The sequence below is a fragment of the Triturus cristatus genome, chromosome 6 (assembly GCF_964204655.1).
Source record: "Triturus cristatus chromosome 6, aTriCri1.1, whole genome shotgun sequence".
Classification (NCBI taxonomy): Eukaryota; Metazoa; Chordata; class Amphibia; order Caudata; family Salamandridae; genus Triturus; species Triturus cristatus.
Genome location: NC_140589.1, coordinates 1,088,932,113 through 1,088,946,827, shown reverse-complemented (window position 1 = coordinate 1,088,946,827; position 14,715 = coordinate 1,088,932,113). Strand labels below are relative to the sequence as shown.

At 47.1% G+C, this 14,715-nt stretch overlaps 1 protein-coding gene across 3 annotated transcripts in view; it reads right to left on the bottom strand.

Annotated features, from left to right (window-relative positions):
• Window positions 1-14,715, bottom strand: part of LYST (lysosomal trafficking regulator) — a 3,752,809-nt gene that overhangs the window by 3,563,733 nt on the left and 174,361 nt on the right. The gene's annotated exons all lie outside the window — the stretch shown is intronic.

Sequence of the window (14,715 nt, the reverse complement as noted above, 5' to 3'; positions counted from 1 at the left end):
TGTCCCAGTGCATGATGGGAACAGGGCAAACCAAACTACCAAGCCAATTCTTATACTGGGAAGGAAACAAGCTGTCCATCACCACCCCCTTTTTCCCAAATCGATTTTATCCACACTTAGTGTGGGAGGGTATGCTCAGACGTGAGTCCCTTGCTCATTGCACCATCAGGATTCAGGCAAGCCGGGCCGACGAAGGCTGTGATGCCAGAAACCGGTCCCCGGAAGCTTGTTTCCTTCCCAGTATAAGAATTGGCTTGGTAGTTTGGTTTGCCCTGTTCCCATCATGCACTGGGACAGGTACAGACTAATTTGCATGTAGCCAGGTTCTGAGCTGGGATGGTGCAGTGAGCTAAAAAACGGTGATGGATTAAAACCATGATCTCTTGACTTGGTAAGAGTATTCTGCGTCATTCAGAAACTCTGTCCATCACCACCCCCTTTTTCCCAAATCGATTTTATCCACACTTAGTGTGGGAGGGTATGCTCAGACGTGAGTCCCTTGCTCATTGCACCATCAGGATTCAGGCAAGCCGGGCCGACGAAGGCTGTGATGCCAGAAACCGGTCCCCGGAAGCTTGTTTCCTTCCCAGTATAAGAATTGGCTTGGTAGTTTGGTTTGCCCTGTTCCCATCATGCACTGGGACAGGTACAGACTAATTTGCATGTAGCCAGGTTCTGAGCTGGGATGGTGCAGTGAGCTAAAAAACGGTGATGGATTAAAACCATGATCTCTTGACTTGGTAAGAGTATTCTGCGTCATTCAGAAACTCTGTCCATCACCACCCCCTTTTTCCCAAGCCCATGGAACAGGGGCGAGCCGTAGTAGAGGTGCCAGCCTCGTCGAATGCGCTGCTGTGGAGCTGTATCTGAAGCAAACACAATGAGATGATGGACGGAGTGCTGAAACTTTTCAAACACTCACCCCCAATGATAGATCTGGGTTGAATCCATCATCATTCTTTAGCTCACTTTGCCACCCCAGTTCAGACACAGCTATATGCAAATCAGTCTTGACCCTGTGCCTCATTGGAACAGTCCAGCCCGAACTGCCAAGCCATGTCTTCCCTAGACCGGAAACAAGCATCCTGGGACCGGTTTAGGGCTAACAGCCCTCTTCAGCCAGGCTAGCTTGAATCCAGTGGCAAAGTGAGCAAGGGACCCACGTCTGGGCATACCCTGCCAACTTAGGGCGAACAAAGCAAACACAAGGCGATGATGGACGGAGGGCTGAAACTTTTTAAACACTCACCCCCAGACGTGGGTCCCGAGCTCTCCATGCCACTGGAATCAAGCTATCCTGGCTGAAGAGGGGTGAAACCCCGAAACCGGTCCTAGGATGCTTGTTTCCAGTCCAGGGAGGACCTGGCTTGGCAGTTCAGGCTGAACTGTAGCCTGAAAAGACCAGGGTTAAGACCGATTTGCATATGGCTGTGTTCAAACTGGAATGGCATGGTGAGCAAAAAAACGATGGATTTAGGCCCAGATCTCTGAACTGGGGTGAATGTATGACATTGTTCTGCATTCTGTCTATCAACTGTTGTTTTTGCTGTATCTGAAGCCCCTGAGCCTGCTGGGCTGCCGCACGACTGGTGAAAGGCGTAGGAGGTCGCAGCCTCAACTCTGCCGAACCAGCCTGAAGCTCGGCTGAACACGAGGTAGGGAGCAGACACAGAGCACAGCACGAGGCGGATCTCGCTTGGGAGAAGCAGCTTTGGTCTGCTGATGCAGTGACAGTCTACCAACCAGCCTAATTGCATATAGGAGGGTGCAATACACCCTAGGAGAGGTGTCCTGGTGAATGCCTCACCATAGATTTGCTGTCCTGGTAGGATTAAGACTTCGGAGTCTGGTTCCCCAAGGTGATCACCAGGATACTTCATCTACTCCTAGGTGGTGAACTTTGATCACATACAGGACTTTGTCTGCTGCAGGTGGGGGCCAATGACTTTACACCAGGCGAGTTATGTGACCCATATAGGGAGCAATGGTGCTGGGAGACCCTTAGGCACATCACCAGGCTGCTGCCTCTGCCTCGTTTGGCCCCGGGCTGGTCCGTCCCCCTCCTATTTTTGCATCCTGGACACTTTGGGCACTACGTTCTGCTCAACATTGCATTTCTCACACAAGGGAGGTAGCTACACCTGGGGTCATCACTGGACACTGCCCAGTGGGCTCCCGCAGCGGGCAGTGCCTGGTCATGGCTTACCCCCTGCAGTTAACTCTTGGGACACCAGACCTACTTCTACATAAAGGAACGACATGAGACTGCCACGGGTCCATACGTAGTACACTCATTGCACCAACAACAGCCCTACAACTCGGGTGCACCGTCTGGGAACAGACAGACCACAGTGGAGGGGGGGCACAGTAGACAAAGATGGATCAATACATGGCGCAGGGTGCTTAGGGCAGATCCCCCACGAGTCCCCTCCAGGAAGTGAGAAAACATACTAGGACCCCCCTGGAGCTCAAATACATGCAGCAAAAGAAGCCTCTAGTGCAGCGGTGAAAGACAAAATAGAGGCAGTGTATCTAGGTGTGTGACTCTTACCTGTTGACCTCTGCACAGTGGCAGAAAGGTCTCTTGCCATTTAACAAACTGTCTGAATGGCCGGGTCTGGTGGTCGGCCTGAAGGCAGGCCTCGCCGACTTGTCCGCTGAGCCTGTGGCTCTAGAGCAGCGGAAGCGGAGGGCCGATCTCAGATATTATTTACATTTTGTTGGATTCCCGGAAGGAGGGGAGGGCAAAGCTCCTGAACTCTACCTTGAAAACATGATCAAAACTGCACTTCCTATGGCCAAACTGTCCTCTATCTTCGTGACTGAACGCGCACACTGAGCCCTTACGCAGCCACCTTGAAAGGAGTCCCGCCACGAACACTGCTCTCAAAGATCCTAAACTACAGGGATAGAGACAGCATCCTCGGGATGCTCGCTGAGATGGTGAGCCCACTTTCGATAATCACACCATCCGAATCTTCCCTGATTACATGCGCATGTTACAACATCAGAGATCATCCTTTGGGGGGAGTGAAACAGAAACTGAGAGCAATGAATCTGCAGTATATGTTCATTTATCTGTAAATTGAAGGTCATCCATGGCGATCGTGCTCAAGGCCGCAATGGACTGGTTGGAGGTGAGGGCAGATCCCTAGCCCAGCGAAGTGTGGATGTGCAAAACTCTGGTATGAAGCAGACACAGAGGACTGGCAGGCGTGGTGGACGGAGTAGATGTGCCTCCCGTTTCGACCCAGCAAGTAGTGGTGCGCTGTGATGGTTCCTTAGATCTGGAATAGCCGGACTCTGACAACGAGGGACGGCTGCAGAAAGTGGATCTATTGTTGATGCAAGCTGAGCGTGAGGCAGCTAGAGCCCTGGTGGAAGAGGTCACTGCTTTTAACTAGGACAGTAGTATGGGGGTGTAGTTGAGACCACTCAACCTGAGGATTCCCTGAATGGATACTGATACTGTTCACTGCCAGGGAGTGGGAGGGTCACGCTCCTCACCCTGGTGGTGGAGTGATGTGGCAGTTGGCCCGAGTTGGATTGTTGATGGCCGGAATCCAGGGCCATATATGGTGTGAATGAGAGAGGGACTGATGACACGGGCTGACTCCTATTTTCCCCGCTCTACTTCTTTCATTCTATCACTCGTCTCTTCTTGTTTTATTTTCTTATTCGACCTTTTCTTTCTTCTTTTCTATTAGTCGTTCTGTGAATTGCGGATTTGTTGCGTGAAAGGGCATGCCTGGTATATAATGGAGTATGTGGGTGCGTGTGTAGTGGCTAAAGGTGGGAGGGTGCGACCTGGCACACCATAGCATAACTGCTGACAGAGCAACCCCTCAGCCTGGCACTGTGATCTTCTGAGGCGGACTTTGTTATGTGTTAGAGTGTGTTACCAGTTTGAGCACATGGCCCACTGGTTGTCTGAAAAGTGGCTGGTATGGATTGAGGTCTGATTGTAATTTATTCATTATACATTCTTTTTTATTGCTGGATGTGCAGGAATAACTGTTATAGACTAATTGGTGTTGGAGAAGGGCTGGTCTTTCTAGCAATCTACGATAAGGGTGGCACAAATTGTTCTGGTTGTGTTTACCCAGAGGGTGGGAGTTAAATATATTGTTATTGTGGTTTTTGTTGGCAGCGACAATGGCGGGGCAACAGGCAGACAGAGCCGAGATGGCTTGTGGTGCAGTGTGATGGGTCAATTTTAATTTAATTGTAATGTGTGGGGGCTCAACTCATTTGTGAGGCCTTATAGGCTACAGACCTATCTCCGTAGACATGGGGCTCATGTGGCATTATTGCAAGAGACATCTATCAGACCCCGAAATTCAAAAGTAACAAGAAATTGAGAGGGCAGATATTCTCAGACACTTATTCCACATATGCCTGGGGAGTGGCGATTTGGGTTGCTCACAAAAATCCTGTTTCAAGTGTATGGTTACACGGCAGATGTAGAGGGAAGGTATGTAGTGGTGCATGGAGCACTAGACGGGATGGAAATATGCTTGCTGAATGTTTATGTACTGAATGTGGATGATGGTGGGTTTTATCTGGCATTGCAGCAGTTACTTCTTCCGTATGTGTGAGTTCCACTAATATAGGCAGGAGACTAACTGAGTGCTTGCTGGGAACTTAGATAGACACCCTCCAAAGCTACATACTAAGCCCAACATGACCACTGCTTTGCGGGAGGTGATTAACTATCTGAACTGCGTTGACATTGGCTCAAGATGCAACCTTGAGTGCAGGGATACACATGCTATACACCTGCGCAAGATGTCTCTAGTAGGCTTGATCGCTTCTTCCTTTCAAGTGAGGCAGCTGTGGAGCAGACGTGCGCATTGGGACATTTGTCAGACCATACTCCGGTACTGCTAGAGTGGGCGGTGAGAAGAGGTAGGCAGAGAGTCCCCTGGTGGCACCTACATCCCGAGGCGCTTAGAGACTACATTCCAGGAGGAGCTTCGGGAGACAGTTGTCGATTATTTTGACGCAAATTGGTTATCGACCATTAGTAGGATTTTAAAGTCGGATGCGCTAAAGGTGGTGACGCGAGGGAAATGGTTGTCTAGAGTTGGGGGCACAAGGAGATGGTTGGAAAGGGAGCTTATTTAGGCTGAGGATGTGTTGGCCGGGCTGCAGAACGGAGGGTTTGCGACAGACGCGAGGCAAAGCATAGATAGGACTGCCACATTAGACACGAATATCGTCAGCTGTTACACAGGGAGGGCGATAAGACAGGTTGACTACTGGCATGGTTACTGAAGCAGGAGCATCCATCTAAGCTCATAATGACGCTCAGGCGCCCTAATGGGACAGACTGCATCATACAGGCTGGTGTTAACTTGTTATTGCGAGATCAATTAGCCACAATATACAGGGAGGGCTCAGGATTTGACTCGACCGAGATTGAATGGTTTCTAGATTACATTCCCTTCCCCCATCTTACTGTGTCCCAGACGAGCTAACTCAGCGGTGCACTTAGACTGGAGGAGCTATGGGGAGCAACACAGAATATGGCATGATGTAAGATTCCGGGGCTGGACCGTCTCCCCGTGGAGGTCTTCCGGAAGTTTGCTGACCTTCTCATCCGCTTACTGGAACACCTTACAGGAGGCCAATAAACTGGGGGTTTCACTGTCATCTATGAGAGGCGCAGCTAGCTATGCTCCCTAAGCAAGATATGGATGAACGCGATCCTGGCTCCCATAGGCCTTTATCAATGTTGGGGGTGGATGCCAAACATTTGGCCATGGTGCTAGCGACACGTTTCGTTTGTCCAAGAGGACCAGTGTGGGTTCATGCCAAGCAGGGGATACACAAGAATACACCAAGACTCTCACATGTGCTGCATTCAGTGGCAGATGTTGGGGTTCGAATGGCAGGGGTCACCCTAGACTTTGAAAAAGCGTTCGACACCCTGCGATGGGACTATTTGTGGGAGGTCCTGAGAAGGAAGTGTCTGGCCCAAGAGTTTATATCTTAGGTTTGCCTTCTGTATTGCCAACCGATGGCACGAGTCCACAATGGTGGCCTGATATCTGAAGGTTTCCATATCTCGAGAAGCATGAGACAAGGCTGCCAGCTGTCTCGTTTTCGCCCTGGCAATGGAGCCACTGGCGATCATATGGCCCAATGGGGTAGCATTGTAAATGTCCGTACACATGTAGTCTCCTTATATGCGGACACATGGAAGTACATTTGTCAGCCCCAGAGGGAGCAGTGCCTGTACTCCTGGATGTGCTAACCCAGTTTGAAGCTGCCTCGGGCTCCAGATTATTCGTCAAAAGTCAGTTCTATTCCTACTGGCAGCCCTGGCACGAGGAGATGCTGCAGACCTTCCAGATGTGGGGCTTCGATGGGAGCGTGACCATTTTTGCTACTTCGGTGTACAGATGGCTCACACACCAGACGCCCAGTATGCCCTTAATATGGGAGCAGTCATCAAAGGCCTGGAGGTGTCCAACTGGTTCTGGAACAGCCTGCCCTTTTCAATCATGGGGCGAGTAGCCTTGGCGAGGGTGGGTATGCTTTCCTGTTGTCTCTATGCCCTCCAAAACTCCTTTTGTTGTATCTCGGAAACTGCCTTTGATACCTTAAATAGTCCCACATCAAAAAAATTACATAAATAAACCTACGATGTGACAAACACAGGACATGCACAAAACAGACCATTTGACAAATCCTAATTAAGAAGTGCCCCCCCCCCACCCTGGATCACTGGGTCCCTGAGTGGTGCTAAAAAGAAGGTGATAACGACTGGTCCACTCTGAATGGTCATATCGGGACCAGCATGCATACATTTACAGACTGTGAGAGAGACAAGAAAAACATCAACAGATATGGTACATGGTTACATAACCAGATAAGAACAAACTAAGTACACATAAATATAAAGATTAAAAATCGAAATACGTAGTGGAAAAACTACAAAAAAACACGTAATAGCCAGATGTACATGCAAAGAATTACACAGTAGGGGATACAAACCCCTTGTGTAAAAGCCAAAGGTATGAAACATATGTAGAAAGGATATAGTACCATTCATAATTTAAATTGTAATCATGTGTGCAAACTGATTGGGTGACTCAAGGCCTATGGTCAGACCGCCAGTCACTCATAATGACAATCCCGTACCTGGGATAATCAATTTTCAAAACAAATTTGAATTTTACAACCACGATAGTCGAGTATTGCTCCTGGGGCACTGTCTGGAAGGGAACTACATTGCAGGCGATATGTCATATGCAAATTATATTGCATTCCCTACGCGAGTCTTCCACTACATTGAAATGTATACAATTACTAATCTTAATTCAACTGAAATTTGGCTCTCAAGAGAAGTATGGATGGAGTTAAGAATAGCAGATATATACTATCCTTGCAAAAAAAATAGTAAGAGCTGTGCAGTAGATCCCACATTATTGCCGTTCTATTATTTTCCTGTCCTAAGAATATAGTGTCATACAACCAGCGTGATGGCAGGTACACTGCGCACATCGAAAAGCTAGCCAGACGTCTCCAGTCTATATTTCAGCACTGGATCACAGAAGTAATATTTATGCATCCCAGATGCTACCGAATACTAGGCAACACAAGCAGGAATGTGCACATCCCAATCATCAGAGTTAATCAATCCTAAATGTTGATTTCTCCAAGTTTACAGAATGCCTAGTGAGAGTGTTAACGAGTAACCGCTATCTTTGGAAAGCATATGATTCCTCTAAATAATGGTTATGATTTCTTAAAGCTTCCACAATAAAAGTAGGTACAGCAGCACGAGTGGGAGAGGGCCAAACTTTGCTGGCCACAGAAAATGATTTTGCTGCTCAAATAAAAGTCGTAGGTTAAGAAGTGCCACCTCCATTCTAGTGGTTGGTGATGGGCAGCACCTTTAGGGCGGCGTCAGCTTCTAATCACACAGAACAAAGCATGTGAGTTTGGCCCATACCCACAGAATCCTCAGCAGCACATTCTTCTAGGGAATTTCATAATTTTACATTATTGTCTGGGTATCAAGTAAAAGAGGCATTTTCAGTGTTATAACCAAGTGTTGGCGCAAGCTCATCTGCCGAACAGCATTACAGCGCATGTGCCATCAAGCATTAGAGTATCTGTTCCTAGAGCCATACCAATTTCCCATGCCACTGAGGACACCGCAACGTTCATCCAGTGCCCAAAATCTTATTTATTTAAGGAGTATAGCGCTGGCCGGACCCAGGGGTATTGGAGCGCTTTACAGCAGTTTTTCGCAAGAGTCATAATAGAGCCTGTTATCTTGTTACACATATTGGTTCGGAAGTCCAAGTGTGCTGTGCAGTATTTAGGTAGTACGTGAGTCTTGAGATAACCACGATTAGTGCACTTTGTCTTTGGATGAACCGGGGGAGTGGTCAGAGAGCAGGTATGAGGTAGGTCTTTGTGATAAAATGTCTGGGAGCAACGGCGAGTAGGGATTTGCGTTAAGGCGGCGGCTATCCCTACGGGAGGGAGAGGTTGAGGAAAAGGACTTTTAGGTGTTTTTTTAATTTGGTGAAGGACGAGATAGTTCCGATATCTGCTGGGATTGAGTTCCAGATTTTGGGCGCATTTCTGGCGAAGGATCGTGCAGCGGTTTTTTGGTTTGCTTGATTTCATAGGGATGAGAAGTAGGCTATTTGAGCTCCTGAGGTTTCTAGTCTGGCCAGCCCTCTTGAGTTTGGCGGCCAGGTAGTCGGGTTTTCCGGTGTGTAGGCCTTTGTGCGTGAGGCAGGCAGTTCTGAAGCTGGCACGCAGTTCGACTGGGAGCCATTTTAGTTCTCCGAGGGCTGCTTAAATGTGATCGTATTTCTTTATTCTAGTGACCATTCCGGCTGCTGCGTTGTGTTTTCAGGGGAGCTAGGTGGGATTTTGTTGTACCAGTGAGGGTTGCATTCCCATAGTCAAGTCTGGATAGTACAAGTGATTGGGGGGCTTGTTTGAGATCTTTGGTAGGAATTAACGATTTAATTTTGTTGAATAGCTACAGATTGAGGAAGGCACTCCTGGCAGAGTTGTAAATGTGTTTGGCCATGTCGAGTTTTGGGTCTAGGGTGATTCCTAGTGATTTTACGGAGTTTGCCAGAGTGAGATTACTGTTAAGAGCATCCATCGCTTTTAGCCATTCTTCAATTTGAGGGTTCTCTTCTTTGTTGGAGATGAAGAGGATCTCGGTTTTGTCTTGATTGAGCTTTCAGTGATTTAGAGACAGCCAATGTTGGATTTCTTTTAGATCTGCAGACTTTTCAAAATACAACTACATTTAAGTCTGTCTGCATCGGTGCAGATATAAAGCAGCTGCGGGAAGCATCTGCAAAGGAGTCTTGGCAGTCTTCCTTTATCGGGGTGGCTACTCTGGAGCTCACCCTACGGAAGCAAAGTTGGGTTCACAGCTAATACAAATGACCCAAGGGGAACTAATTTAACTGCTAAACATCGCCAACAAACAACCGCAGATACAAGGAAGCAAAATTAACCAGACTAGCGACCACTTGCAGTCCTACTCTTAAGACTCACTTCTAATATGTTCTGCATTTTTTTTAAAGTCCCCTTTCAGAGTAAACATACAAATAAAACAAAATGTGAAAGTACAATTATTTACACATGGACTTATTAAAAATTGAGAGAAACTGTGCGTTGGTAAACTAGAAACGATGTGTCTTGGAGCACCACAGAAATCTGCTCAATCGTGTTCAGTTTCCGATCGCAGGTAGCAGTCACCAGTTAACGCTGTTAATGTCACCAGCTGATTAAGAGAAAGACAAGAATTACAGCAGTATTAGGGAGCTAAACTCCGCTGCAAAGCTGTGTGCAATATGAAAACCTATGTCTTAGGCGTGGATTAAAAAGCACATTTTACCTACAATGTTACTTACATGGAGAAAAGCGCTATCCACATCGCCACAGCACACCTCTGTATAATCAACGGAACCCCCTTCTATTGTGCTCCTAGGGAGCACTCAGGGAAACAAAAGGAAGGAAAGGGTTAAGGGTGGGCGCATGGTGGGAAGATGACTGATACAAGCACAACCCCTTTGAAAAGAAGCCCAAGTATCATCAGGAGCTACTAAGAAAGCCAAAAAGAAGCCAGCCCGGCAATCTGGAAAAGGGTTTTAAAGACGTATATGTGACGTACAGCATATATGATAAAAAGACAAATACACAGTCATTTAGTTGTAGGCAGCGCATCGCTCTCTACTGTGGCAGACCCCGGCAGGTTCATATAGGTGTGGAGTTGGGGATGTTACATAGCCTTAGCACGGAAAGAGGAGCAGTGTGTGAATAAGTTGGTGAGGGGTGCGGGTGTAGGAACCAAGGTGGCGGGTTGGATTTAATAAGCAAGTTTATTCGTAGGAGAACAGGCATGTACAACTTCACGCCAGCTCCAACCTCAGCAACTGACCAGAAGGCCTAACATTCTAGAACAAGATGCATCCAGTCACCCAGGATCTGGTGACTAGGATACTACAGCACTGTTAGATGAAGCACCGTGCGCGCTGGGGAAAAGGAAGCCTCACTTTGCAGAGCTGTGTTTTAAAAAAAGAAGCCAGATGTTATTAGTGAACAATATTTGACACTGACTTCTGCAGAGTGGTGCGAGCGGGTGTCAGATGAAGCGCCGCACTCTAGACAAAAGGAGGGCTCACGTTGGCAGAGAGCCAATAAAATAAAACAAACAAACAAGAAGCTGCCGCCATTGCTGAAGCTGGTGTCCCTCTCAGTGCTGTGTACATGAATTATGTAAATATTTCTCCGAACTGCTAATGAAAGCTCCAGAGTATGGACACATACAAGAGGGCCATTCCTCATGGAAGGTAACAACAGAAGACAGGGAGGTACTAAATCGGGACTAATAACCCTATTAACAAATCAGAAGCCAACATTTACAAAGGACAATGACAAGCCAATGAAAAATTTGGATGGGAGTGGGCAGAAAGTCCATACCTGACTTGAAGTTCTGTTTTACCTGTGTCTTGAATTTGAATTATTGGGGTTTTTCAAAATTGAATCTGCTGCTTTTCTGGAGTGTGTTATACTCCTTTTTGATAATTTTTTACCTGCTTACTCAAGGCTGCTATTTCGCGGGTGGCCATCTTGTTTTGCCACACGTTTTTGCTGGTTAGCGCTTCAGTCTATGCACGCCATCCTGCCATTAACCTATTTAATGGACACGGATCAGATGCACAAAGCGGACACGCCTAAGGCAAGCCCGCCTGCGTCCGTCCATGTCCGACCGGGGCCAGGATCCATGACCTCTGGTCCGACCAAGAAGATTACCATGAGTTACTCCCACAAACAGTTGGTGGACCTCAATAGTGCGCCGCATTCTGACTGCGTGTCATTCAATCCTGATATCACGGATTCTAGCTGCCCCGCTGTAGCTTTGCATTTGACACAGTCATATAAAGGATGTAGTTCATTAATTACTCCCCCAGGGATTAATAATGCCCAGGGTAATTCTTTTTTAAAACCCAGAAATGCTTTTGATAAAGAATTAACTTTTTTTTTTTAAATATAAATTTAGTTCCCTCCATAAGCATAAGTCAGATATTTTTGACCTCTTGACAAATGAGCAGCCTGATGCTACTTTTCTCACAGAAACATGGCTGCATGGGAGCTCTGGCCCTGATATTGTCATCGCTTTAAAAACGAAAGGAAATGATGGACGGAGTGTTGAACATTGCAAGCACTCACCCCCAGTCAACTGATCTGGGTTTAATCCATCACCGTTCTTTAGCCCACTCTGCCACCCCAGTTCAGACATGGCCATATGCAAATCAGTCTGACCCTGTGCCTCATGGGAACAGTCCAGCCCGAACTGCCAAGCCAGGTCTTCCCTGGACCGGAAACAAGCTTCCTAGGACCGGTTTCTGGCATTTCAGCCGTCTTCAGCCAGGCTTGCTTGAATCCAGTGGCAAAGTGAGCAAGGGACTCACGTCTGAGCATACCCTGCCAACTTATGGCGAACAAAGCAAAAACCAAAGGAAATGATGGACGGAGTGTTGAACATTGCAAGCACTCACCCCCAGTCAACTGATCTGGGTTTAATCAATCACCGTTCTTTAGCCCACTCTGCCACCCCAGTTCAGACATGGCCATATGCAAATCAGTCTGACCCTGTGCCTCATGGGAACAGTCCAGCCCGAACTGCCAAGCCAGGTCTTCCCTGGACCGGAAACAAGCAAATTTGAAGAAATACCTTTCGTGGGCTGTGAGGCTGCGTTATTCAAACTTGGCGTAACCCCCAGTTCACCTTTTCAGGCATTCTGCTCTATCACCCCCTGGGCCTGCTGGGTCATGGGCCGATTCACTTCCTGATCTAATTACTCCCTGCCTCTTGGACGCCGCTAATTTTACTATCGTGGATGACCTGAACCTGCATTTTGATGACCCGACATGTGCTATTAGCGATGCACTTATTTTAGATCTAGCAGCTATGAACATTCTGCTTTGAAATTCGGGCTCCACCCAAGCTGCTGGCCATTTATTGGACCCTATTTTCTCCAATCTGCCCAACATTTGCTGCCCCCCAGCTCTTCCAGTACTCTGGACGGATCACTTCTTGGTGGGCTTCCGGGTCAGAAAAGATCTTTCTAGCCTATCCTCGATTGCTCTCGGCCTTAAGTCCAAATCAAGAAATTGGGGAAAATTGGATATCGAAGCTTTTAATAAGCTCCTATCTAAGGCTGCCCCTACTTTTAGCCCAATTTCTACAGCAGACATGGATGCCATATATAACTGGATCCTTAATTCCATTGATGCTTGTCTTCTGTCGTCTGTCAAGAAGGTGAATAATCACCGGCCACCTGACCCTTGGTTTTCCAAGAGGCTAAAAGTGGAGAAAACTGAATGCAAAGCGTCAGAGACACGCTGGAGAAAGAACTACACTCAGGACACTAAACTAGCTTATAAAAAGGCAAAAAGAGATTATCATTCACTCTGTAAAGTTGTGCGTGCGGAGCATGTGACTTACCATTTCTAAGACACAGAATAGCTCTAAGAAGTTGTTTAAGCTTGTCAAAGAACTGTCTGGCGTGGCGTGCCATCCCCAGATCTTACTGAATCGAATGTTAAGATCTTGCTATGTTCTTTCTCAGTAAAGTTGAAAAAATATACTCCACACTTAATGAGTCCAAGCCTATAAATGCCATACAGCAAACCAAGAATTCTTCTCAGTCAACTAGAAGTATGGAACCACAGGTCTGTGTGCCCACTGCACCTATCAACAATCTAGAATCTTGGGTGCCCCTGGATAGAAACTTTCAGGAAGATTCTGGACAGCCTTAGATCTGGTTCTCCCAGGGACCCTATCCCCATCACTGTGCTTCAGAAACTCGAACAGCCCTCTCTGTTAATTATGGAGTTGCTCAATGCATCCTTAAAGGAAGCAACGGTTCCATCTGCATGGAAGCACGTGATGGTTCTCCCACTTTAAAAAAAGCTAATGCTGACCCCGCCCTACTGTCAAATTTCTGGCCCATTTTCTTGCTTCAGGCCTTTTACAAAATTTTGGAAAAGCAAATTAATCTTCAATTGACGTCATTTGTTGAATCCCAAAAATGTTTGCATGGCTCACAGTCTGGTTTTAGACTAGGCTTCTCAACTGAAACTACTCTGCTCGGAGTCATAGAAATGTTGCGTAACCGTGTTGACACTGGGTATACTTTGGCTTTCATACTCCTGGATTTAAGTGCCGCTTTTGACACGGTTTCTCATACCGTGTTACTGTATGTTCTGCAATCACTGGGAGTGACTGGTTCTGCACTCAACTGGCTTTCTGATTTTCTGACTGATCGCACGTTCCAGGTCTTTTCTCCCATGGCCAGTTCCAATAGTAATTTTCACCTTATGGGGTTCCTCACGGTTCCTTTTCTAGCCCTGGCCTCTGGCGACGATTGCCTAAGATGCTGGACTGTCCCCTTTCTCCTATGCTGATGACACCGATTGTTTTCTCCCTTTCTGCTGAAAGGGCGTCTAAATCATCATCATCCTTTCAGTCTGGGTTGAGGAACATTGCAGGCTGGATGCAAGCCAACCTGCTCAAAGTCAATGGTGAAAAGACGGAGCTGCTGATTCTGGGTAAGAACAAAGACCTATGGGGACCTCAACACTGGCCACCTGAAATGGGCGCTCTGCCCCAGCCTAATCATCAGGTCCGGAATTTAGGTGTCCTAATCAATGACCAGTTTTCAATGAAGCAACAAGCGGTGAAAGTGTCTTCAACTTGCTTCACTATCCTCAAATGGCTTAGTAAAATCCTTTGGATGCTGCCTTTGTCTACTCAACGAACGTTGGTCCAGGCTCTTGTCACCTCTAGACTGGACTACGGCAATATTCTGTATCTAGGAGTCAATAAGGACGTGTTACATGAACTGCAGATGGTGCAGAATGCGGCGGCTAGGCTACTTTGCAAGGTTCCTAAAACAGTTTCCATCTCAGGCTCTCTTCGGGATCTTCATTGGCTCAGGGTTGAGAATCCTATTAAATTCAAAGCCCTGAGCTACATGTTCAAAATCAAATTTGGTAAGGCACCCCATTATTTGAATGGCTTAGTTCACCCTCATCTCCCATCAAGTCCTTTACGTTCGCCACTCAGGCGAAATTCACAGTGCCTAGGACCAGATTGTCCCGAACGGGCAGTCAATCCTTCTCTTGTCTATCAATCAATCAATCATAGGCATTTAT